This window comes from Emydura macquarii, unplaced genomic scaffold (genome assembly GCF_026122565.2).
Source record: "Emydura macquarii macquarii isolate MOO-44397 ecotype Brisbane River unplaced genomic scaffold, CSIRO-AGI_Emac_v2 contig_374, whole genome shotgun sequence".
NCBI classification, from domain to species: Eukaryota; Metazoa; Chordata; order Testudines; family Chelidae; genus Emydura; species Emydura macquarii.
The window spans coordinates 255,439-280,054 of record NW_027130511.1 but is presented as its reverse complement, the minus strand read 5'-3'; the positions used below and the strand labels follow the sequence as shown (position 1 = coordinate 280,054).

The window sequence follows — 24,616 nt, the reverse complement described above, 5'->3', positions numbered from 1 at the left end:
ACAAAAAGTTTACTCACTTTTAATGTTGAAAATTATTCATATCACTTGCATGAAGAGACTTGAATGTTGATGGGAATTAACCAAGTTCTCACCGTGAAACTCTTATACCTGCTTTCACCAGCCTGCAGACCTCTTTGGAAAGATGGAGAGTGAAAGTGTCCATGTTTAAATATGTATAGTCTTTCTGGTATTTAGCCATGCAAAGAATTCATTTGTCACCGCAAATCTACCAGAAGTCATGGTGGGAACACTTATGAAAACATCAGCCCATCTTCATGAATGGCTCATTAATCTGAGACACTGTTCTGATTTACACAGTGTTATTAAGCTCTCTTTGTTCCCCAAAGAAAACCATGTCATTATGTGAAAGGAGCTCAGAATGAATACATGCAAAGTGGATGGTTTCTGGTATTGTACCCGAGATTAATATTTGACTTGTATTTTCTAGTGCTGTGGTACTGTATCTGCTACAATTTAACAAGGTATCTTCCTTTTTGTAGGTGCTTGTTTAATATTTACACCATCCCCCTTCATTTTGAGTCATAATCTGGACATGGGGCAACAGTATCTTTCAATATCATCATGGCTGCTAATTGTGCTTTTTGGTTTCTTACCTAGTAGCTAAGGCTAGTAAAAGATTATCTGGTGAGTTGAGCATAGGATTAGGATCTGAGAACTTCTGTGTTCCATTCCCAGTAATGCTAGTAAATTGCTTCGCATCCTTGGGCATGACCTAGTGTGTAGCATGCTGATATGGACTTCAAAAACCTGGATTCTGTTCCCATTTTGTCCGCTGGCCTGTTGAGTTACCTTGGGTAAGTCACTTCCCCTCTCTATATCTTGGTTTCCCCATACGTAAAATGGGAATAATGATGCTTACTTCCATTAGAACGTGTTTTGAGATCAACTGATGCAAAATGCAATATAAGAAGTAGGTATTATTATTTAGAACAAGATTTTCAAAATTGGCCATTGATATTGAGTGATATGTTGGGTGACCAACTTAAGAGAGCTTTAAAGTGTTTAAAACTGGAAACCCAAGAACTGAGGCACCCAAAATTAGAGGATGCTTGTGAAAATGGGATTTAAAGCTTTCTGTTCTTTGATTCACCCAGTTTATGGGTGGCTATGATACTTGTACACATTGAAATGGAGCTGGATGAAAAAATCCTTTGTAAAGCACTTTGAAATTCTTGATGGAAAAGGAACCAAGCAAATGCAAATGTTGCTATTATTCAGTCATACTGGTACAATTCAGCCCCCTGAGGTAAATAGAATTGCTTTCTCCATCCTCAGTCTATAGTAAATTTTTAATCTTTGTCTAAGAAAACCATCTCTCTCATTGCTTCTCCGTTTCTTCACAGCTTGGGCAAACAGTAAGGTTTATGGCTCACATATGAGACCATTTATTGAGTGTTGTAAGAAGAACATTCTATATGTAATATGATACAGAGGCCACTATAGTAAGTACATTTTGATTTGAAGTGGTAAATAAGTATGTGAAAATCCACATAACTTGTCAATGTGTAAGTTAAGTTGCTTGGGAACCAGACAAGGATACACACTGGGCTATTCAGTTATTTTTTATTGTACTGGTAAATTAGCATGTGAAAATCCACATAACCTGTCAGCAAGTAGGTTAAAATTACCCGGGAACTGGTCTACCATATACACGGGGCTATTTAAGTAATTGTTTTAATTGTTTTGTTAACGGATAAGTCTATTTTTGTAGACTGGAGTTGTTGACTCCTTATCCTGTTCACTTCGGCCCTCTCCCACTTGTGCTACCCTGCCCCTGGCTGTGTAGTGAAGGAGCTGACACTTTGTTGAGGCAAATGAATCATAAAAGACGTATTCCAAGTGTTTACTCAGTGAAATGTGCTATATATTGGTTCATATTCAAAGGTGAGGGACACTTACAGAGGAAACTGTGTCCAAAATGATGATGTGTAAAAACCTGAGGGCTTGGTGTTCCTTCTTTTAATCTTGTTCAGAATTTATTTTCCATCTCAAATAATTCAGCAACTGACCTGTATATTTTTTTATCAGATTAATATTCCCATCATCATGGCTATAGGGTTTGTGTTTAAATTGACTCTATCTGGGGTTCCAGGGAAGATTAGGGGTGATCATATTTCCCTAAACTGAAAATGGGACAATGGGTAAGCAGTGATGCCAGGCGAGCCTGAGCCCAACCATATGGGGGCCAAAAGTCTAAGATGACATCACAGACATAATGATTTTATGGGCAAAACTAGTCATTTGTCTGATTTGCTCTTGCCCAAATGTTCCTCCATGCCCCCCTAGACCAAGAGCAAATGGGACATCTGGGACAGAGCTTGAAAAGGCAACTGTCCTGGCCAAAATCAGACTCACGATCACTTATGGAAGAGATTTCGTCCATGCCACTTCTATTTGAGCTGAATTTCAGCCTTTTGTGTGAATTTATGGATGGTGGATGGATTGATGGCCCTCGAGAATGAAGTCACAGAATTGGTACAGGGTGAGTGATAGTAAAGGAAGCTTCTCCACATACTGTCTTGTCATAGTGGCTCAACCTTTCCTTAGCAGAGACCACCACTGAGGTTCAATCCATGATGTCTCTGTTGAGACTTTTAACCAATGTCAGTTGTGATTGTGGGCTCTTTTTTACTTTTATTTTAGCCACAAGTACTTGGGCTGAATCCACTGTCTCATTTCACACAGGCCATGGAACAATAACTTTGTTGGAGACGATGTTTAACCACTAACAACCTAAGTTAGATGTCCCTGATGTTCTGGAGGTAATAATGTTCTTCATTTCACTGAGCTATCTAGCCCTCTCTGACTTTAAGCCTTCATCCCTTCTGAAATGACTGCTTTATTGATTTATTTTTCTTCGGGTCTTGTTGATTAGGAGGAATCTAGCAATTTGCACAATTCCCTTAATGCAAGAAGAAGGCTGAATATTCCATAAACCAATGTATACTTACTATTCTTTTTTTGTTATTTTGTCCTTTAAGAGCATTTTTTCTCCTTCTGTCTATTAGCTGTGAGAGAGACTTTTTTCTTTTCTGCTTTTGACACCAGATTTGTGATGAAGGGGTATTTTCTCCCTATACTATTGGATTCCAAAGATATGTTAAATGTGATGTTCCTTTCTCACGTGTTGAAAAAGGAAGTCAGAGAAAGGTAAGGCTCTCTACGTTTATTTAAAGAGCTCCTATAGTACTTACCTCTCTCACTGCTGATGAGTTAAGCCTATCAACATTCATGTCAATTCACCTCACAACTCCTTGTTATCTCTTCTGCTTCCATGGTATTTGAGGGATACATGCTCCTCTCCTACTTAAATACCTCTGAAATTACAAGTAAGAATAACCTGTAGCTTAGTAAATGACTTTTGGGACGAATGTGTTACGGACACAACTTGTTAGCTCCCTTCTCACAGTCAAACTGTTTTATCCTTTGGTGTATGTGTCTCTGGCTAGCAATTAACTTGGTTTATGGAGCAGGTTGATCTGAATGAGTAATTTACTTGGTGAATTTAGCCTTTCTTTTGATTTGGAACTTGTCTGGGAGATGCTTACCATTTTCTTGAATTTGTTAATTCAAAATTATTTGCAGCATAATTACAGTGAGCAATTCTTGGCCTGACATTTATTGGGTGTATTATTGCTATTTATTTATTTAATTATTTGTATCATGGTAGTACCTACCAGCCACAGTCATGTACCAGGACCCATTGAGCTAGGAGCTATATGAACACCGAACAAAAAGATGATCCCTAGCCCACAGAAATTGCAATCTAAGTAAATATAAAGTATCTGCTACTTCATATTTGGGATATGTTGGTTAGTCTTCATGGAACAATTTGAGTCATAGAGTGAGTTCCTACTAGAAGTAGGTTCTTAGTGAATGCTCACACTTAGGAATTCAAAATTTGGTTTCTGCAAATAGACCCTGATTCAAAGCCAATTGATATTAAAGGAAAGACTTCCATTGACTTCAGTGGACTCTCAATCCATAGAATTCCCTTGACATTTGTTATTTCCACAAACATTGCTGATAATGAACTCATTTGCTGAAATATTTTGCTGAAAATGAACACAGAAGTACAGCAGTAGCGAATGTGATTTATTTTTCTGTGGGAATATCTGCTCAAAGTACTTAGAGGTTAGCTGAGTGTTTAAAGTGCTTCAGTATAATTCTGAAGTTCATGGGTTTGAGTTTTGCTTGCACTAGTTCACTGCACACCAAAATAGGTACTTGATCCATTGAGTTAAGGTAATTGGATACAGTGCTGGCCACTTTATTTCCTTGTTTATCATATGAAACTAATGTGCTTTAACTGGATTAGCTTGATGTCTGGGGAAGCTTTGACTTGGCTCTAGGTGTGTGTGTAACTCTCAGAGTAAGATCCAGACTCTCCACTGCTGTGTACCTTTTGTAGCCATTGACAATGCACATAAAATGCTACCAAATCAGAAGGATATTGTTAGGACAGGAGCAAATGGCTACATAAGGGGCCAGGAAAGCCATGGCATGAATTCAAAATCCTTGGTTTTGTACTAGCTGTAATTTACCTGCATGTACCGCTCTCTGCTCACCTAGCCACTGGTCTTCTTGTCCAAATTTCATCACTACTGATATGAGACCCTTATCTACTACAGCTCCTGTTATCTAGAACAGCCTTTCTGTTTCACTCCATCTCATTGGCTCTCATTATTTCTTCTCTAATCTCATTTAAAACTCTAGAGCAAAATCCTGGCCACACTGAGTTTAAAGGCAAAACTGCCTTTGACTTCAGTGGTATTAGGATTCATCCTTAGATTATTCTTCCCTGCTCCTTTACACCTCTTGTTTTTTGGTCTTCCTTTGGTGTTATTTAACTTTATAATGTAATTCTATTATAGTATGGGATACAAATTGCATGAAAGAATCCATACAAATAAGAGTTATCTTGTATTGTAGTCAGGGCCCCATTGTTTTCCAAAGAATGGGTCCAGAATCCACCTCTCAGTCACCCAAAATTGTGTACTTCAGGGTAGTGATAGTCACAATAACTAGCATGGCCTAGTGGTTAGATCAGTGGACTGGAACTCAGACTTGCTTTCTATTCCTGGTTCTAGCAGTGGCCTACAGAGTGACCTTGGGCAAGTCTCCGTGCCTTTGTTTCTCTGTCTGCAAAATGAGGATAATGACAGTTATCACCTTTGCAAAGCACTTTGAGGTCTACAAATGAACTATATAACAGTTAGGTATTATTATTAGTGTATGGATATTAAAATACACAGTTTTCACCATACTGGGCAAAAGGCAGCACCAGTTCCTTCTTTGTACTGGTCTAGTCCATCCCTAGCAGAAATGAGCTTTTTATTTATTTATTTCTTGTTAAGTTGGGGGGGGAGCACAATTTACAGAACAAAAAGAGCTTTATGTAGGTTTCTGCAATAAAAGTTCTCTTTTGTGCTCCAAGCTAAACATCAAAACTCCCCATAAATATTTCTGTAACACCAGTCAGCTCCATTTCTCCCTCCTCTCCCATTGAGTGGCTGTTCTTCCAATTTCACTCATAAAAATATTATTATAGGAAAGTATAAAATCAGTTCCAATTTCAGGGCCTCTAATTCGGTGGTTTTAAAAAAGAGAGAGAGAGAGAGAAACCTTCTGAATTATACATATTTCTTTTTAATCTAAAAAACAAAGCTTACAAATCAATCTGGGTTTTGTGTTTCTAATCTTTGGCCGAGATTGATGAAAGCATATAGCAAGGGAGAGAAGAATCAAGGAGAAAACAATAAAACTAGAGTAATCTTATTATTAAGTTCTCCTACTGAATGCTGTGACAGGGAATTATATATGCCTGTATCAGTTAGACATCAGTACAATTCCTTTATGCAGGTTCTGCTATATATTTCAGTGCTATCCAAGCTAGCTTTTGACTAGAGAATAAAATCTATCACCATGTGGGCTTCAAGCTGCAATTTCATACAGAGGGTTGATGTCATAAATTGTGAGAATGAACCTAAAGATGAAATTACAACCTTTGTAATAATCCAGCAGGGTACACTTTAATTTTTATATATATATATATACATATAAAATGTATTATTCTACCTCCACCCCTACTGTCAAGCATACATACTACAGTAACAAAAGAGGAATACAATCAAATTTTTAAGCCAAATTTTAAAAATCCAATTCTTCCATTTTAATTGTTTCAAATCTAGAAGGCTCTCACAGAACACAGTGCTCAGATACAAAGGTGATTGAAGCCATTTAAAGGCATAGATGGATATTCAGATGAATAATCACCTAGTAAACAACTGTGAAAGACACATTTGCCAAGGTGCCAGGCAAAAAATGTTAGATTACCATCCATTTCAGGGAATTCTAACTGGTAACCTATTGAAATAGGTGTCCAGAGAGAGAGAGAGAGAGACTGAATAAATTCTCCTTTAATAATAAAGACAAAGAAAAAAAATGTCCAAAGTTCTTTCAAAACTCATGAGAGCATTTAAAATTCAGTGGCAATTGGTCCCTTGTGATAGAGAAGAAAGAGGAGTCTGTTCTAAAGACTGTGGATGGAATTCTTTACATACACAGAAAGACTCTGTAGTTCTCTCATGAGAAAGAGGACATGGTTTGGGTGTGCCAAAGCCCCAGTGACTAGCGATTGCCAGAACAGCCCCATGAATGGGGTTGGGACAGAAGGATCCAGGGGGTCACAAATGGTAATTTCAATCTGCCTCCTAGCCCTACCGTGGTCTTGCAGGGAGAGCACAAAACAGCAACCGCTGAGGACCTGTCATTCAAACTGTAGCTGAAGTTTTCACTTGCTCTGTTTTTTTCAGTGCAGTATTTTGACATAGAAGTCTTAAAACCAGCAAAAAAAATTATTTTCCCAAGATACACAGCAGTTTTTGCCAGAAGAAGGTAATTCAAACATTTACTTTTCACACTCAGAAAAAGTCACTGAACCTTATCTAATGGCCCCATAATATGGATATTTGAGAAAATGATGTTAGCACCAGATATTTTGCTTCAAGATCAGGTTTTGCAGAAAACAATAAAAGTTGAATGGAATCAGTTGGGATAATTTTTAAACAAAATCTAACAGTTGCCAAATCAAGAAACATTTTATGGTTTTGTCTCATTTTTCTGATCATTTTCCATTCGTGCTGTATCTTAACAAAAAAAGTAGTTTCCAATGCTGAAAATTTGCCCCTTTTCCACACAGACATGAAAAAAAGTTTGGTATGAAAATGGTGAAAATTGTCTTTCAAAATAATAACCTCCTGTTCTGGGATAATCCTGATGATACTCCTGATTTTGCCCAGAGCAAAACTGAAACATGTTGGTAAGGGAAAGCTGTGTTAGCAATCAAAATCAGATTTCACTTTTTGGAAATAATAAATGCTAATGATTTGACTCAAGTGGGAAGTTTTATTAAAACCAGCCAGCAGAAACCATATTTTGAATTGTACTGAGATCAAATATATTACAATTGAACAGATTGCTATTGGAGATAGGTAAGTATTCTGGTTCATTTAATTGGTTATTGATCTCGTTCAAGCAATGGCAATTCCAGTGTCCTTGCTATAATTCTATTAGAACTTTGATACTATTGACCATGAAGTTCTATTGGTTGGCCAGGGACTGCAGCAAGCATGGGAGGAGTAATGTTTGAGTGGCTCTGAACCTTCTTTTAGGAGCGAACCTAGATGGTAAGGGGTGACTGCTTGTCTGTCCCAATGGCTGTTTTAGATGGGTTACTGTAGGATTCAGTTCTGTCTCCTTTCCTTTTTTATAAGTATATGAGCTCTCTGGGGAAGGTAACAAAAATGACCTGGGCTGTGAGATGTGTTATAATGGCAAAACTCAAATCTATTTCTTTTTCATCTTAAACAGATAAATAAATCTGTGTGGTGTCTTTTCTTTCCCAGTGACCGGCTGAGATAGGGACTTAGATGAGAGTAAATTGGCTGAGGCTCAATACAGATAAGATGGTGATGCTGGCTAGTAGAGGATATTGTAGCAGTGACATCTGCTTCCTCTGTGCTCAGCTTTTGTTAGTGAAGTCTGTAATCCTAGGGTCTTTTGGAATCTTTGCTTCTCCAGGATTCCCAGAGAGCATCAGCTAGGCCAGAGCATGTATTTCCATTTTTATCTAGCTAGAAGGTTACAGATGAAAGTGTAGATATATGGTGTGGTATAGAGCCTAACTTCACAAGATTAGCAGCATGGCTGCGAAAGCTGGCTTTGCCCCTGGAGCCCCGATTGGCACGGTGGGGTGAGCAAAGAGAAGAAATTGGCTTCCCCACCCCCCACAGAGCTCTGGTTGGGTAGAGAGAGATGGCAGGAAATCCTGCCCCACCTTCCAGTTGCAAGCACTCCTGGAAAGAAAAACAAAACACTGTGGGCAGCAATACCTGCTGCTGGGACACTGCAGGTTGAGAGCCCTAACTCAAGGTGGGGGCCCAGACGCAGAGATAAGCCTGAGGGTGTGAGAGAGTCCTTCACTAAAATCAGCCAGAGCCCAAAGGGAAGGAGGGTCTTGATTAGTGACGGATGGACTTATGGCAGAAGTAGCGGGGGGCGCCACCGGGTCTGGTTTTTTTTTATCAAGATGACTGTTGCTGATAAAGCTGCCTGTGACTGATGATGTTGGTGGTGTGATTTCTGGGGAATTCTTGCTTCCCCAAAGGCTACAGGAGATGTCCCCCCCACAAGGCAATGAGTGGGAATCTGGAACCCACTACTCGCAAGATTACCATTGCAGTGGTAATCAACCAGCTGTATTAAAAGCATCAATAATTACAGCGACATTTACATGTGAGATCCATGCCATGTTCACATCTTCAGCTTCCTGGTCAGATACAGAGACTCTGAATGAAGATTGTGCGGAAACTTCAGTTAGTACAGAACAAGGTTGCCTACTTCCTATGTGCCACATAAGTTTCACTGGCTACCAAATAGTCTCCAGGTACAAGTTATTGATTTTGATCTATAAAGGCATATATGAGTTGGATGCTAATTACTTAAAGGGTGATCATCTCCTTATTCACCACATTGACAAATGAGATCAGCTGAGATGGTTTTGCTGAGAGTCGCCAGATTTAGAGTCAGAGTTGGGGTGGTCTGCTTGGCCTAATTTTTCAGTCCAACTCAGACACAAACCAGACTCAACCTAACCCAACTTGAGCCCACAGGGTCGAGTCATTTTCCAACCCAACCCTGAGTTTTTCTCCCAAACCTGAGTCAATACCACTGCCACCTCCAACCTGGGGCGTCCTCTCTTCTCCTGCTGCCTGCGGGGTCAGCATGGCAGCAGCTCCAAGCACAGATGGTTTCATGTCATGTTCCTGCCATCTGCTACCCCCTGCTCTGCTGTGTGTGTTGCAGACTGACAGGCACTGCTACTTGTTGGCATACCTTACACCACAGTGCATACAACACAGCAAAGTGGCAGCGGTTGGCAAGAGCGAGGCATGCAGTCATCGCTGTGTCAACCCCACAACAGGAGAAGGAGGCCAACTCGGAGGCCAATGTGCCAAGCCCAGGACAGTCTGTTCTTCCCACTGGACCCAACCCAGACCCACACTTGTTGTCATGTCCCATTGGGTTTTAGAGGAATGGTAGGGGTCTAGATACAAGTCATTCTCAGTGTGGGGGAGGAAGGAGGATGGCCTTGATTTTGGAACTCATTCCCTCCATTGGCTGGAGAAAGCTCAAGTTCATTTATTTTAGAGGATGCTGCAAGAAAGACTTGCCTTAGTTTCAAGGCTTTTGCTGGAGGGAGATGGTCGTGATGGGTGGAATATAGATTGTCATTTTGGGGAGAGCTTTCACTCAGCTATTTCTCAGATGCATCAGTCATTGATATTCTGAAATTGACAGAAATGTCCAGTGGGTGCATTTTTGATCAATTAAATGAAATAAAATTTTGCAAAGAGCATCTCTGTTAGAATGGATCATATAAAAAGACTATGGTGGGGTGTTTTCTGTTTGTTTTTGTCAAACTTAAAGTGCCATTGTCATGATTAAAATGCAGATGCAACATAAATCTCTTATTGATGTGTGATTTCATCACTGAAAGTTGTTCCATCCAGTAAGAGAAGACTCATCGTTTTTTGTTGTTGGCTTTTGCCAATCAGTTAAGCAGTCTAGAAACAATAAACAAACAAACAAACAAAGAAGAATGAAGATGAAACAAATGGCAAATGTTCACACCTGCTGGTATGATATGTTAATTCTAAAGGGAAATTAGTGATTATTTTCCTTTTGCATTTTCCCATAAAACAAATGCACAAGCACAAATATTGGTACCCATACCAACATTTGTGCCTCTAATTTATTTATTGGGGAGCTTTTTAGTAAATACTGTTGAACAAATCCAGTCTTTGTTGTTTCCCTGACTGAAGAGTAATAAACAGGAAACAATTAATTGCTAATTATTTCCACCTGGTGAACTCTATTTTAAGAAGTTGATTAATTAACAGTAGAGAACTATTATCATCATTTGCTGGAGCAAGGGGGAAAAATAACAATTTACACCAAATTAACATTAATCTATAGTGAGGTCTTTGTCCATTTTCTGGGTCATTGCCACTAAACTCATTATAGAAATAATTGGAAAATGCAGCCACTGTTAATCAATAGAACAATATGATTTCCTTTATGACACTGATAATAATTATGGGGTAGACTGAAAATAAATGTAAAAGAAGGAAAAATAAGGAGTATTTTGTTTAATCATTAATGTGACTCTACTCCCAGCCAATCAGACGGGGGGAAAAAGAGGCTTTCCTCTGCCCTTGTATTAGATCCACTTCCTTTCATTTGAGAATTTGGACATTGTAGTGAAGCTGTTTCAGTGCTCTCTGCTCCCTTTTAACATAATATCTATTTATTCCACAGGATGAATCTGTGTAAGTATTTTAGATCAGTGTTTTCACATGGCATAGATGTGGATTTACTCACCCCCCACCACCAGACAATTATTTAACACTCTATTAATGCTTGTGCTGGGGCTTCCTTTGCTGATCTGCAACAGCTTGACTTTGTTAGCTTTCTGGACATGCTACAAAGCCTATCTCTTCTCCCTCACTCATAAGGAGATGGGTAACATAGAGGGCAACATTAGACTCTCACTAGTCTATTTATTTTCATTTCACATTTATATTACAGTAGCACTAAGAGCCCTCAGTCAGCATCAGGGCCTTGCTGCATGACGCAGTGTAAATACACAGTTGTTTAGTGAGCATTTTCCTAGAGTGATAGTCACAGGAAAATATCAGACAGAAATTTCTTTGCTGTTTTAAACGGATTCTTATTATTTCCTGCTTCTAATGCTAATGATGATAAATGCTGATTTCATAACCTTGTGGATGATTTTTTTGAGGGGGAGGAATAAACAAGAACAAGCAACTTTTATACATTTTGTCCAGTTTTGCTGCCTCTTTTTCTTTTTTCCCCCAATGTCTCTCCTACCTCCCAGTTTAGATAGCAAGTAATGCTGATCATGTACGTCCGTTTGAGATTGAGGCTCAAGGGCAGGCAGAAAGTGGAGCAGTTTGTGCACTGGAAGGGTAAACAGCAGCCTGTGCACTACAGGTTAGATCCTCTTAAAAATGTCCATTAGGACCCATTAGGACAGCTAATGGCATATGTTCCTCCATAGCCTCTGACCCTTTGCGTTCCTATCTCAGTTGTCACAGTCAATTTGAATTTTTATTTCCAAGTAATATATGTCAAGCTGGTTAAAATTAACATATTCTCCCCACTCACAACATTGAAACCAATATCACTTTTTTTTTTTTACTTTGCATTAACATCCAAATTCAAATTCTTAGCAGAATTCAGCTCCAGTAGGTGCTAGTAAAGGTGTATTTGTTTGACATCTGGAATATATGGACTTCCGCAATACAGAAACCATTTCACGTACTATAACTTATGATTTGTAATGCTGGTGTCTGACCTCCACCCTCCCTTTGCCATTGATCTTGAGATATAATAATCCAGATGTGACTATTCATGAGTTTGGTTTTATTAATAATCAAGAAAGGTAGGCAAATTGAAGGATGAGGTCATCATCAGTAATGAAAATGAAGCTCAGATACAATACAGATGTTAAATCATTTATATACCTTTTAAAGTGTAAAAGAGAGAATTAAGGAACATTAATCTCTTGCCATCTGGATCTGAGATTGTTCCATGATATTTTAAGATCTGAGCAAACTATTTGGGCTGAAACTGAACCAGGTGTGTTCTAGCCTGCCATATCTAATGCTAACATTTTGGGGATTCACTTTTTAAGTCTTTAAATTATGAAAAGAAGTTATGACAATTACAATGCAAATGTCATGAGTTGCAACAGAGTTTATATCTGGGTTCAAGTTGTGATACACTTACTGAACCAAAACCTGAATGTCACCTCTAATTTTACCAGTATCTGCTAATGATTTCATGCGCCCCATGGATCTCAAGTACGTTGCCTTGGAAATGACAGTGTAAATAGAAAGAGAAGAGACCTCAAAACAACCAAAGGTCTTGCTTATGCTACCTCTATGTTGAAATAGCTAGACCCAACAAGGTGAATTAAAGACCACATTTGTTTTCAGTCTGTAGTTACTGACTTTATATGAAGGTTAGACCCTTGAAATTGTAACATATCTATTTTGGGGTTAATTTATTTATGTCCAGTATATATTTAGATGTAAAAGAATCAAAAAGCACAGATACTTTTTCTGACAGAAGAGGGAGGAAGGAAGCTATTGTTATACACTTATTTATGCGTGGGGAAACTGAGGTTCAAAGGGGGTTAGCAACAGCTGAGACTGGAAGCCAGTAGCCCTACTCTAACCATTAGCATCACTTGCTTCTTAGATGATTGGCAATGAATGATGTACTCTGGATGAAATCAGACCAATGCTGTGTAATATATTCACTCCTGAATGGTATTCTTTGTCTCTTCTGGTGCTTCCCTCTGCAATCATACACCAGGGCTTCAATGATTTCTCTACAAAACCCCCTAAATCCCTTTTCTGATCCATATGCAGTGCACTATGGCTGTTTCATTTATATGTGCTTTCAATTTTACTTTGTTGCTCCCGAGGCTTATAATTTTACACTTCTCTACATTAAACTGCATTTTCTACTTACTGGCCCAGTCACCGAAGGGGGGAGTGGGGGAGCTAAATCCTACTGACTCTGGTTGTATTGTTCCTGGTTATTTGATACATCTCCAGGCTTGGTATTACTAGGAAACTGTCATATCTGCAGGGGAAATAATGCTTTTCCAGTTATTTATATAAGTAAGCAATAAGGTTCCTATAAGTGGCAGTTTTGCATTGGGTAATTTTGCTCTCTAATAAAGTGTAATCTCTAAGGCATATAGTAAAATCCATTTGGAAAAAGTCACCTTGGTGTCAGGCAACTGGCAAAGCTGGCTCAGAGGTGGAAAAACTGCCTAGCAGTGTGAAGTATAGAAACTGCTCCTCCTTCCAAAGGGCTTTAGATGAGAAGGGTTGTTTCCAGAGCCTTGCTCAGGGATGTTTTGTTTGATCGGTGTAAAAGTGCAAAGGGCCCCTTCCCTATCAATCCACCCTCATGTGAAGAATGTGAACATCTACCATCTTTGCAACTTTATCCACTTCCTTTCAGAACATAAGAATGGTCATACTGGGCCAGACCAATGGTCTATTTAGCCCAGTATCTTGTCTTCTGACAGTGGTCAGTGCCTACCCTGTTCTCTTCATTCTCTCTGAAGCATCAATGTTGAGTGATTCCTCCCTTGGGGAGGGATGTGATGGGATATATAAATCCCACAATGGGGCACAAAGGGTTAAGGAGCTGCTCTGGGGTCAGCCAGCTCCAAACTGCCACACATGCAAGAGATGCACAGACTGGAGGCGGATTTAAAAGGAAGCTGACTTGGAGGCAGACCAGGGAAGAGAGATCTGCAACTAAGGAAAGTCCTGAGGGAAGGCAGAATATCTCTAACACCTGCCCAAAGGTCCCTTCCTGAGAGGGAGGCATTTCCCACTCTCTGTCTCATATGGACTCAGTTTGTGTTAATTCCTCTTGTTTTGTTTATAGACTACTTCCACAGGGGAGAGACTGGGAACTGACCTGGCTGACGGCCAAGCCACAGGTGGAGTCAGCTGCTGCTCTGAGATTCTGCTACTCCTGGCCACAAGATGGTGCCAAGTGGTGAGCTGACCCCCTGCACATCCCCTCACCATAGACAGTGAACTTTGGACCATTTAGGGACTGTAGAAAGTGACCCAGGGAGGGCAGCCTTAAGGCACTTCTGGCCCTCAGAGGCAGAGCCCAATGGAGTTAGAGGGCCCAGGATTCAATACCAACCCTCCCTCCACAGTCTGAAGGGCCTAAATCCTGACCACAAGGCAATGCTCCCCATGAGCAAAGTCCATCACACCCTGTCATTTAATCCCAACTTTTGGCAGCTGGACGTTTAAGGACACCCAGAGCATGGGTTGCATCCCTGATTATCTTGGCTAATAGCCATTGATGGATCTATCCTCCATGAAAAATCCTGAAAGTAGCATGTATGACCTGGATGAGTCTTAGTCTCTCTGAGCCTCAGTTTATCACTGGAAAAATTTGGATAATAGCATTTCTGTTCCTAACCGGTGTGTTATGATGAAAAATATATTAATGTCTGTGAGGTGCTCAGATACTACAATGATGGAACCATAAAAATACCTAATAGATAAATCTCCAGGACAATCAATCTGGCAACTTTCACAAATGCTAAATTCAGTATTTGAAGATTTTTGTTTCTATGTTTGTTTTAATTTGTTTTGCTTTGTTTTAAATTTTGCTTTTCCAGTTGTTTCCTTCTGAACCTAACCAAAGAATTTTATCCTCCACTTATTATGCATATAATTATGGCATGACACAGGCCACCTGATGAGTTTCCAGAGACCACTTGCTGCATTTGCTACTTTGTTTACATTAAACATACTCAGTCTTTTCAAAATCCTTCTCACTATCACCTACACTTCAACATACCTGCTAACAGATGAAGACTGCACAAAACCAAAATCTGCCTTCAGTGTCATCTGTAGAATCCCCATTCATTTAATTGGGGTTGCATGGCAGACTTTACCCAATAATGCCTCTTAGGCATTTCCCTGTCCTTTTCCTTTTGTTGTGAAGCCAATCGATGATATGGTAAATCTGCCATTTTTTCTTAGTCCCTGCCTCCAGTTTGCCCGCAATCATCTCTGGTAGCCTAATTTCTGCTCTTTCTCTTCTTCCTTCTCTGAATGGTTCAAGATCATCAGTAAATAAAGGGAATCTATATGAAGAGTAAGTTTCTTTTTCAAGCTGTCATTTTTCTTTCTTCCTTTCCCTTCACATTCAGGTAGGTTAATTCTTTCACAACTGATTGCCCAATAAGAATAGATTCACAGTCTAATCTGGGAGAGATTAAAAATGCTGAAAAATTGTCTGTCCTACATGTAAAGTCCACAGTAAATTCTATATGAGTGAACTGGATCCATGATTGAATTGGATGTCATTGTATGTCATCTGGAGACTTTCAATGGCATTTATACTGTATAAACTAAACTTCTGAAAATATACAAATAGATTTTCGCCTTGACTGAAAAATGTCCTAAAAGGACAGGGATGTTTCCAGTGGTGACTTTCATTTCTGAAGCTCTGTCTAAGCATTTTAGTGAATTCCCATGGAAGCCTGTTTGTACACACTGACCATTGAAATAGATCTACTAATGTCTGATGTATAATGAAAATAATTTGCTCTCCTCCTCATCCACATTGAGGTTTAAATACTCTCTTTCACTTATGTGAAAAGTCATAGATTTGGCTAGCATGAGTGGTAGGAAGCAGGGGTGTATGTATGTACACGTGTGTTTGCAATTTGAATATATACACACACACACTATTAACAGTTAGTTATTAAGGTTGCAAAGTAAAGTAATAGAAAGTTAAGAAATGCTATAATTAAGGTTTCTTAGGCAACCTTAATTCTGCCCTTTGTGTGTACAAATTATCATATAGTTTTTAATTACATGATCACATAGTCCATCATGCATCAGTAAGATTTGAATCTTTGATCTTCACTGCTGTGAAAGAGACTTCTACCACTTGAGTTAAAGAGTTAATTATCGTAGTTGAAAAGCTAAGTAGATGTGACCCCCCAAGAGCTCCTCAATGCCAACTGGCAGAGGGTCCACTGTTCTATAATTGCTATAAAACCTGACACACTACTGTTGTAAATATTTATCTGCAAAAAGTGTTGTGTGTCATATTAAATCAAAGCTGGTGACACACTGATCATTAGTATCATTGTGTGATGTATGCACAGATGGTGTATAAAAATTATGTACGTATTCAGGAAATATATTCCTAAAATATGTTTGGAGGTCAGAGTTAATAAATAAGTTTGTCCTAGACAAAGGAATGTTGATCTGCTTGTTTACCTGTGTCTCTAATCTAAATTAAGCATGGGGATGTCAGAGACAATGGCACTTCATTTGCATATGAGGTAAACACCAGTTATCAGGAGGATGAGGAAATAGCATAGTCTCAGTGCACCAGAGGAGACCCTCAGTCTGAACCCCAGGGGGGCATTGTGACTCTTGAGATAGACAATGTACTTTGGGGAATATAAAGAGAAGCAAAATGGCATTTTGTTTTTTCCATCACTAAGGGATTTGATGGTGTTATGGTAGTTGGTATTAGGGACTTGATTCCTTCAGATAGTTTGATTGGAAATGATAGTAAAACTATATTCAGTCTAGTTAGTATCATAACCCAGTCACAGGAGAAGTATGAATCTATTCATTATGCCTTATCTACTACCAGTGTGGAGAATTGTGACAAAGAAAAAAAATGTTCCTCAGCCTGTGTCTGTTAAGGGTGATGACTTGCCTATTGAGGAAGCTATCCCACTCTCCAAGCATTTGTCTGTAAATAGCCTTGTGTGCTGGAATAAAGGAGAGATTATCTCCAGTTTTTTGTCTGTTGAGAGAGACACAGAGGAAACGTGTGAACAGACAGAAGGTGCCTCTGAGCTTGTGCTAGTTGAGTGTTTGTCTGTTGTCCCAGAGATGGTTCTAGATTTATCTGAAATCCTGAAAGAGTCTGCTACTGCTCAGGAAAATATTTCATTAGAGCAATCCCCAGCTGAAGAGAATAAAGGCAGAATTTCTGTGAAAGACAGATTGCTGTTTAGAAAAACTCCTGAAAGAAAAAAGCAGCCTCATGGTAGGTTTTTCAAGCAGTTTCCTGCACCTGAGGGGTGTGGAAGTGATTTGATTGAAGTAGCTGAGAAAGAATGTAGTCTATAGAAAGCAACAGTTTATTTGTTGAGAAAATTGTTTCAGTTCCTAACTGCAAGAGCTTTTCAGTTGAGTATGGATTCACTGACCTTGCTTTGGAAAGCTCCAGTGTGGATAGTTTAGAGGAGGTTTCAGTTGATGAGGAAATTTTTGGGGCATTTGAACAGCCCTATAACCAATTGGCTTTTCCTAACTAGCCTTTTAGGGAGACAGTGTTGTTGGAACATGAATGTCCCTATGATGATTCTTGTAGTGAACAGTTTGTGTCTCAGGTTCAGAGGGGAGGTTGGGTAGCTGAATCTGCAGAGCGGAACAATTGTGCAGTTGATCCCTTGAGAATGAGGGGAGTGGCAGGAAAACTCTCACCTCTAGACACTTTGAATATGTCTTGTAGCATCCTAGTGGACTCAAGCACATCTGATTCCATGTGGAAGCAGAAGTTGGTAGAGGAAGGCATCAGAACACTGGTTCTGACATGCTAGTGAAAATTGATGGTATCTTGTTAAAGACAGAGCCCATTTTTGAAACTGGTAACAGCTGAGAATTTGGAAACACGCAAGCAATGTAGATTCTGTGTCCATGCAAATTATCTGGATGATGGAAGGTGAGGGGAGAGATTTTCCCATAGGTACTAACAACAATGACACACATGGCCAGCAATAGTTTCTGTTAAACAAGAAAGCTCATATTGCAATCCTCCAGGAAAGGGAAGAGGGAAAGGACTTGATCCTGCAGATGAAACCCACAGGTTAACCCTAAAATACTAAACCCCTGAGGATGTGATTAAACTAAAAGCCTACGCTAAGGGAAACACTAAGGTAAAGTTGATGCTAGAAGCTAAATGTATGCAAGAATTCAAAAAGGGTATTGAACAAACTGTCCTCAGAGACAAATTATCTGAAGACGGCATAGTATGACAAAGATACTTGTAAACATCCACTTGGAATAGATTTGATAATATTGATGCCAATGTTAATGCTAATGGTAGGTCCTGTAAAAATGTACAATATGTATGATCTTTTGAAAAAACCCTTGTACATGAGTGGTACATGAGAACACACTCTGTGCTAGAAACCCTTGTAGTTATGCTGTTTCATTACTTGAGAACACACTTCATATTAAAATGCTTTTTGATATTGATTTTTACAGCTTGTGCCTATAAACAATCTTAGAACTTTTCACAACAGAAAAGCCATTGTCAACCTGATCTGCTGTATCAAAAGGGAAACCGAGGCATACCTCTGCATTGCTCTCATAGCTAAATTCCAAGATACTTACATTATGAAGAGCATTAGTATCTACATTGAGTTGATATTAAATGGGTTACAAATGTTTGCCAAAGCTGTATGGATAAATTACCTAGGTTCATTAGCTCCTAGCAAATTCACATGAAACATGCAGGGATTATGCTGCAAGAGCAGGTCCAATCCACTATCGATCTAACCAAATATTAGCATGGGCTTGTGAAAGGACTCAGTAGCATTGTTACTTCCATAATGAACCATACAAAGAAAAGAACTGTTTTAGTCAGACATGATTTTGATGAACCATTTCTGTTATAAACTGATATATCTAATATGGGTTAGAAGTTGTAGTGATACAAGACCAAGAATGGGAATTACCTAGGATGCATTCAGCAGTGTCTGGGACACCCTTTCCTGCATCAATTTTGCAGTGTATGTGGTGGGGATGTGATTCTGTATGATTGAATATGACTATTTATATAATTAATATTACCATTGTTATACAATTGTAACCAGTCTTGTACAAATTATGTCATGTAAGGTGTCAATGAAAAGTTATGATTTACAAAGTATGATTATCCTGTTTAGGTGCATGTATCATCTTTGAAGGTATGAATATGAATGTATAACACATTGAAACCGTGGTTTTACATATGCATATGTAGCCCCATTTTACTGACGGCATAGCCAAGAGCATTGACTTTCAAAAGAATCTGCAAAATCTATGTAGTTAAGTGGATGAGATCTGGGTTCTGTGCCTAGCTTGTGTTACATCACAGGGAGGTATGAGCCCTTGGTCAATAACAAAAAGACACCTTTCATTCCATGGCCTATACCGCTGCCAAAGTTCAAAGTCCATCTGAAAACTGTGGAGGGATTAAAAAATGGTTTGGAAAAATGTATAATGTAAAGGCTGTCTTAATATAGGTGTCAATTCTGCTTTTGCTTTATTACTTTGAAATAGCAACAGTGAAATATGATATATTACAGAGATCACTGTTCAGGATACAAGTTAGGAGACTGACTAACAAGTTCAGCCAATTAAGTCTTAGTCCCTTTTTGCCTTTATTTATACAATTTCAGACAGAATTATTGTCATATGTAGCATCTGGACATACATTTATGCCTGACAAATAACAGACAAGACTGAATTGTCAAATGCCCCAAATTACCACATTCTGGGTCACCAGGAAGTTCTTTTACCTTCCATGGTAAGTCATTGCCTTCCCTGATCTCTTGCTTTTTTCCTTCAGTCCCAATCTTCAGTTTCTGGTCTGGTGTTTCTCCAATTTGAGACCATGCTCACTTAGGTCTCATACATTTCTACATTACAGATTACTTAATCTTTATTCAATTGACTTTTAGCGCATCAATATTTTGGATTGTGCATGTGCAAGTGCATGTGCAAGCTTCAATTACCCAACTTCTGTATTTTTCTTGCTGGTTTTGCAGTTTCTGGGTCATATTGTTTTTGTGTCACCCTACCCTGGTTTTTCCCAGAAAAAAAGGAAAGTGAGAGGTATTTATCATCAAGTTTGTATATCTTTCACTGACATCTTCCAACAAAACATGTTTTCTTTCTTCCATCAGCAATGACATTTTAAGCAGATTAGAAACTTTATGTAAAAGAAGAACTGGGAAAACCACACTTATCCCAGCAAGGACTTGGCCTAAATTTTGCTTTATATATCCTCGTTCAATATACATAATTACAAATAATTAAAATATAGCTAACAGCGTTTTTAATCTTACCTTTAACAATTCTTTATTTTATGTTTCAGTGTTACAAGTCAGTATATGTTATTCTGTGCTACCCTTAATCCCTTAAAAAGATTTATGGAAAACATGATGATTCTTTAATGTCAACATCTTTCTTTCTTTCTTTCAAAGTCCAGTTTTATTTGTGAATCATTATAACAAAACGTCATTAGAAAATTTCCTGTGAATACATTTAGAGAGATGTCTCAGTTTTAAAACCTTGATATTTATTTCCTTTTAATAGTGCCCCAACAATATCTAGCAATAGGTATTGTAAAGTTAGGGAATAATTGCATAGTCCTGATACCAAAGCTTGGTTGACTTTTTATCACTACAAATTTAAGAATAAAAACATTAATTGAACTGATTGACTGGGCCAACTTTCTCTTCATGACTGTATTTTAAATGTTATATAACCACACAATATTCTCCATTTCCCACATATGTGGCACATATTTGATGTCTATGCCAGGTACTCAGCCATACTAGACAGTTGAGATTAGTTCTTTTTTGGGTTTCTGTCTCATTCTTACGATTTGTAACACAGATAGGTTGCATAGCCCCTAGAGCATCACATCAGAAGATTCACTGGGATTGAGATTTTATGCAGCAGTCCAGAATGGATGCCAGTCACCATCCAGTTTTACCAGTATCTGAGGTACCTGTACAGGTTCCTTGAAAATGGAGTATTTAAGGATGTCTAGCTATGTACATTTGTCTTATACAGATTCTCTTTATTTAATTATTGGCAGAGACAGTGAAAAATAAATGTGCAAGTCTTCTGTATAGTAACTGTAATCAAGAGGTGACATTGTTACCCAGATATATTTCAGAAGGTATTCACCTTGGTGACTACTTGTTTCATTCCTATTCCAGTTCAGCAAATACTTATCGGTAATGAGGCTAGGCATTTTCCCTATCTGGATATTTTTAAGGAGTTTTTGTATGTTTTATAAATATATGTATGTGTATTCATTGCATTTTACATTGCCCAGAGCTGTAGTGAGATTTCCAGCTTCATCATTATTTTGACTAATTAACTGATACACCCTTTCCTTGGTTTACTTTTTCATTATAGATTTTTATCATTATCTGATCTCCTATTTGCCACTTTTGCACCTTTGTTGTGGCATCAAAACATTGAGCATCTCTTTAACACCCATGTTTTTGTCTGTTCACAGATTAACTTCAGGTGTTCTTTTAGCAACCACTAAAAGGTTTAGTAGCAACCACTGATCAATTACAACAGTGTATTGTACCAAGCCTGGCACAACACAATGTAAGTGTTCAGGTAACACCATTTTACATCCTGTCTTGATTTCACGGGAAGCTATCCCTGTTATTCTATTCGGAGTAACTTGAAGAGCCATCAGTATTAAGTACAATTTAATGTTACAGTCTTTTCATTTTCTTTAAGATATGTAGTAAGCATAATCTTTAAAGTTCTATTACTTATTCCTACCAGTTCTGATGACTGTGGATGATAAGCAATCTGATATTTCTGCTATATTCCCAGCAGTATTCTGATGTTATGCATTATTTTACTGGTAAAGATCTGCTTAAACAGAACCTTAGCAGAAGCAACTGCCTTGTTGTTTATTATACAGATTGTTTTTACTCATTTGGAGAAAACATCCAGAATGACCAACGCGTGTATATTTCCTCTGGCTGTTTTTGTCAATGTTTTGGCAATATAATAAACTGGAGTCAAATCTATGGACCTTCGATTTGTTAGTGTCTTAATTTTGCTTTTCTCTTGTCAGGTTCAAAATTTACTTGTTCATACCAGGTAACGTTCTACATATGGCCTAACATCCTGATTTCCTCGTGCCCACCAGCCAATCTGCTGGATTCTTGCCAGTGTATTTTTATCATCCTGATGCCCTTTAGTGGGTAAATCATGACACATGTAAGTAGAATTAATTTTACATTGCTGTATAATCTAAACTGATTGATCACTGGGTTTGACTATCCAGATTGATTCTCCATGGGGTTGTATATCTTTAAGGGAACTCCTTTAAATTGCATTGAATCTCTGTCTGGGCTCAATTTAGCTACAGTAGGATCTTGATTTGCAAGTTGGCCAAATCAATATTTTCCCATTTAGGTGTAATAGCTGCAATGGAAGTCTCAGACTGCAGCAGTTTCCACAGCAGAGCACCCATAGATGCTGTCTTGGCTGCCAAATCAATGTTTCAGTTCCAACCCACTCCAGGGGAGTTTCTTGTGTGTGTCTTTACCTTTACTATGGCCAACAGGGCATTCTTCACTCTTTTAATTGTTAGATTATAAATACATTGTAGTAGGAGATCATACGTTAAAGATTTACCATCCCCAGAGTGAAATCCATGGTAAATGCAATACGGCAATCACTCAGTCAATGGTTCACATACCCATATTTCATTCTGTGTAAGTTCTGGAAAATGCTTCATTTCGGAATTTAATAAAGACCTTTTTTTTAAGCAACCATCTCAGCAATGAGCTAATCTGTGAAAATACAACATCTGCTAGAGCTATAAAGCAAATGGAAAATTAATTAGGTATTTGAATGTCTCTTTTTGAAACAATAGGGGTTAGTTGTATCTTAAATCTTTGTACAGCTTAAACTGTGTAATGTGTATTCAGTCTATGAAAAGTTTGTTGCTACAAATTTCTTGATCATTGTATTCTCAAATAATTGTTTTTTCTTCAGTTCAGCTGGGAGGTTTGGAAACACTAGCATCCACTACCATCCTTTTCTGCACATATTCTCATCAGTCAGTGGACATCCAAGATCACGTTCTTGTCATGTAATAAAGCCATTTTTAGTCTTTTCCATCTGCTGCTCTAGTGTAAATGGCAAAGTATATTGATCACATTTATGCATCATCTTCTTTTATTTTACGTACAACCTGGAACTCAGAAAAAGGTTTTCCTAACAAATTATATTAAGACCAGCTCTTTGTCACCATATGAAGAGTCTAGGTAAGAAAAAATTACATAAGACTAAACAGAGCAGGTCTGACTTTTCAAACCTGAGGGATTATATGGTTCTATACTTACATGTTTACATGGTTCTGAATAAAGAAAATGCATCACAAGATTTTTTAAAAAACCTATATTTATTGAGGTTAGTGTTGATGAAATCTCTACAGACTAAAAATCTGGTATAGAATGAATAACCAGATGTAGTTTCCCTAACACTGTGCTATAGACATAAATTGGAGGAATTTCCTGAATAGTGAGAGAATACGTTCATCTCCATGGCCATTCTGTCATTAGCCTATCAACTAGGGCAGTTAATGGGATATCATGGTTTTCGTGATGTTGCACATCTCTCTACTGGAAACTGGGGAAAGAGGATACCCTACTTGAGTCTAGTGGTACACTACACTATTTATTTAAGTCAGAGTTCCAAATGAACCTTCAATCCCTGCTGCCCTAATTGGTTAGCATTAGGAATAGTGCTCTGCTAAGACTTCAACCTTTCCTAAGTAGTAAGGTTCAGACCATATGGGAGGAGCTATTTTGCAGCCTTTTGTGAGCTGGGTGCATTTGCTAATTTACATTAGATTTGGAGGGGCAAATAATATAGATCTCTTAAGAAATATACCAGAATGCATCCATTCCATTGTTTTATTTGCGGAGCTATGGCTTATGGGAAAACTGGCTGTGATATGAAAAAGTGCTTTCATGATTCACTTCACTGGGGTGTCTGATATTCCTGCAGTGCAGAATTGAGCTCGGTGAAGATGAATTACCAGGCAATGGGGCAATAATTTGTAGACAAGATACTGACTCAGTATAAGAGAAAAGAGCTATTTATCCCTGCAGTGTTACAGATTATTTATATGTATCACTTTCTTGGTTGTTTCTGTTTCTTGTAAAGAAAACTGGAAATCTGGGCCTGGAGGCTTAATTTCAAGTGCTCATCTTAAGTGCTACATACTTAATTGTATTGGTTGTGTGTGTGAAGAAAATTATCAAGAGATTGATCCTTGCAGGCTTAGTTAAAGCCAACCTATTTTGAAATGCAAAACAGGAAGGTTTTAAGAATAGCAGGTCAACTACAGCCTTAACTCAAAATTTACCGTTTCAAAATAAAGGGGGAGGGGGAGAGGGAGCTGGGCAACTAATTCCCATTTGTGTTTTTGAAAATTTCTCACAAAAACACATTTTCTGCCTTATACTCTAGTTCCCTCCTTAAACTTTGGATGATAACAACAGAGAGATGGAACAGAGACCATGCATTCTGCATGAGTCTGTGATATTAAAATAATATTGGTTAATCCAGAAAACCATGGTAAAAATGCTAGC

General features: G+C 38.4%; 1 long non-coding RNA gene across 1 annotated transcript; it reads left to right on the top strand.

Moving 5' to 3' along the window:
* The first annotated feature begins 17,118 nt into the window (after window positions 1–17,118).
* On the top strand, window positions 17,119–23,120 carry LOC137142483 (uncharacterized). The gene is made up of 4 exons (XR_010916942.1): window positions 17,119–17,244; window positions 21,502–21,599; window positions 22,084–22,229; window positions 23,013–23,120. It is a non-coding gene; the product is annotated as an uncharacterized lncRNA (long non-coding RNA).
* Window positions 23,121–24,616: the final 1,496 nt, after the last annotated feature.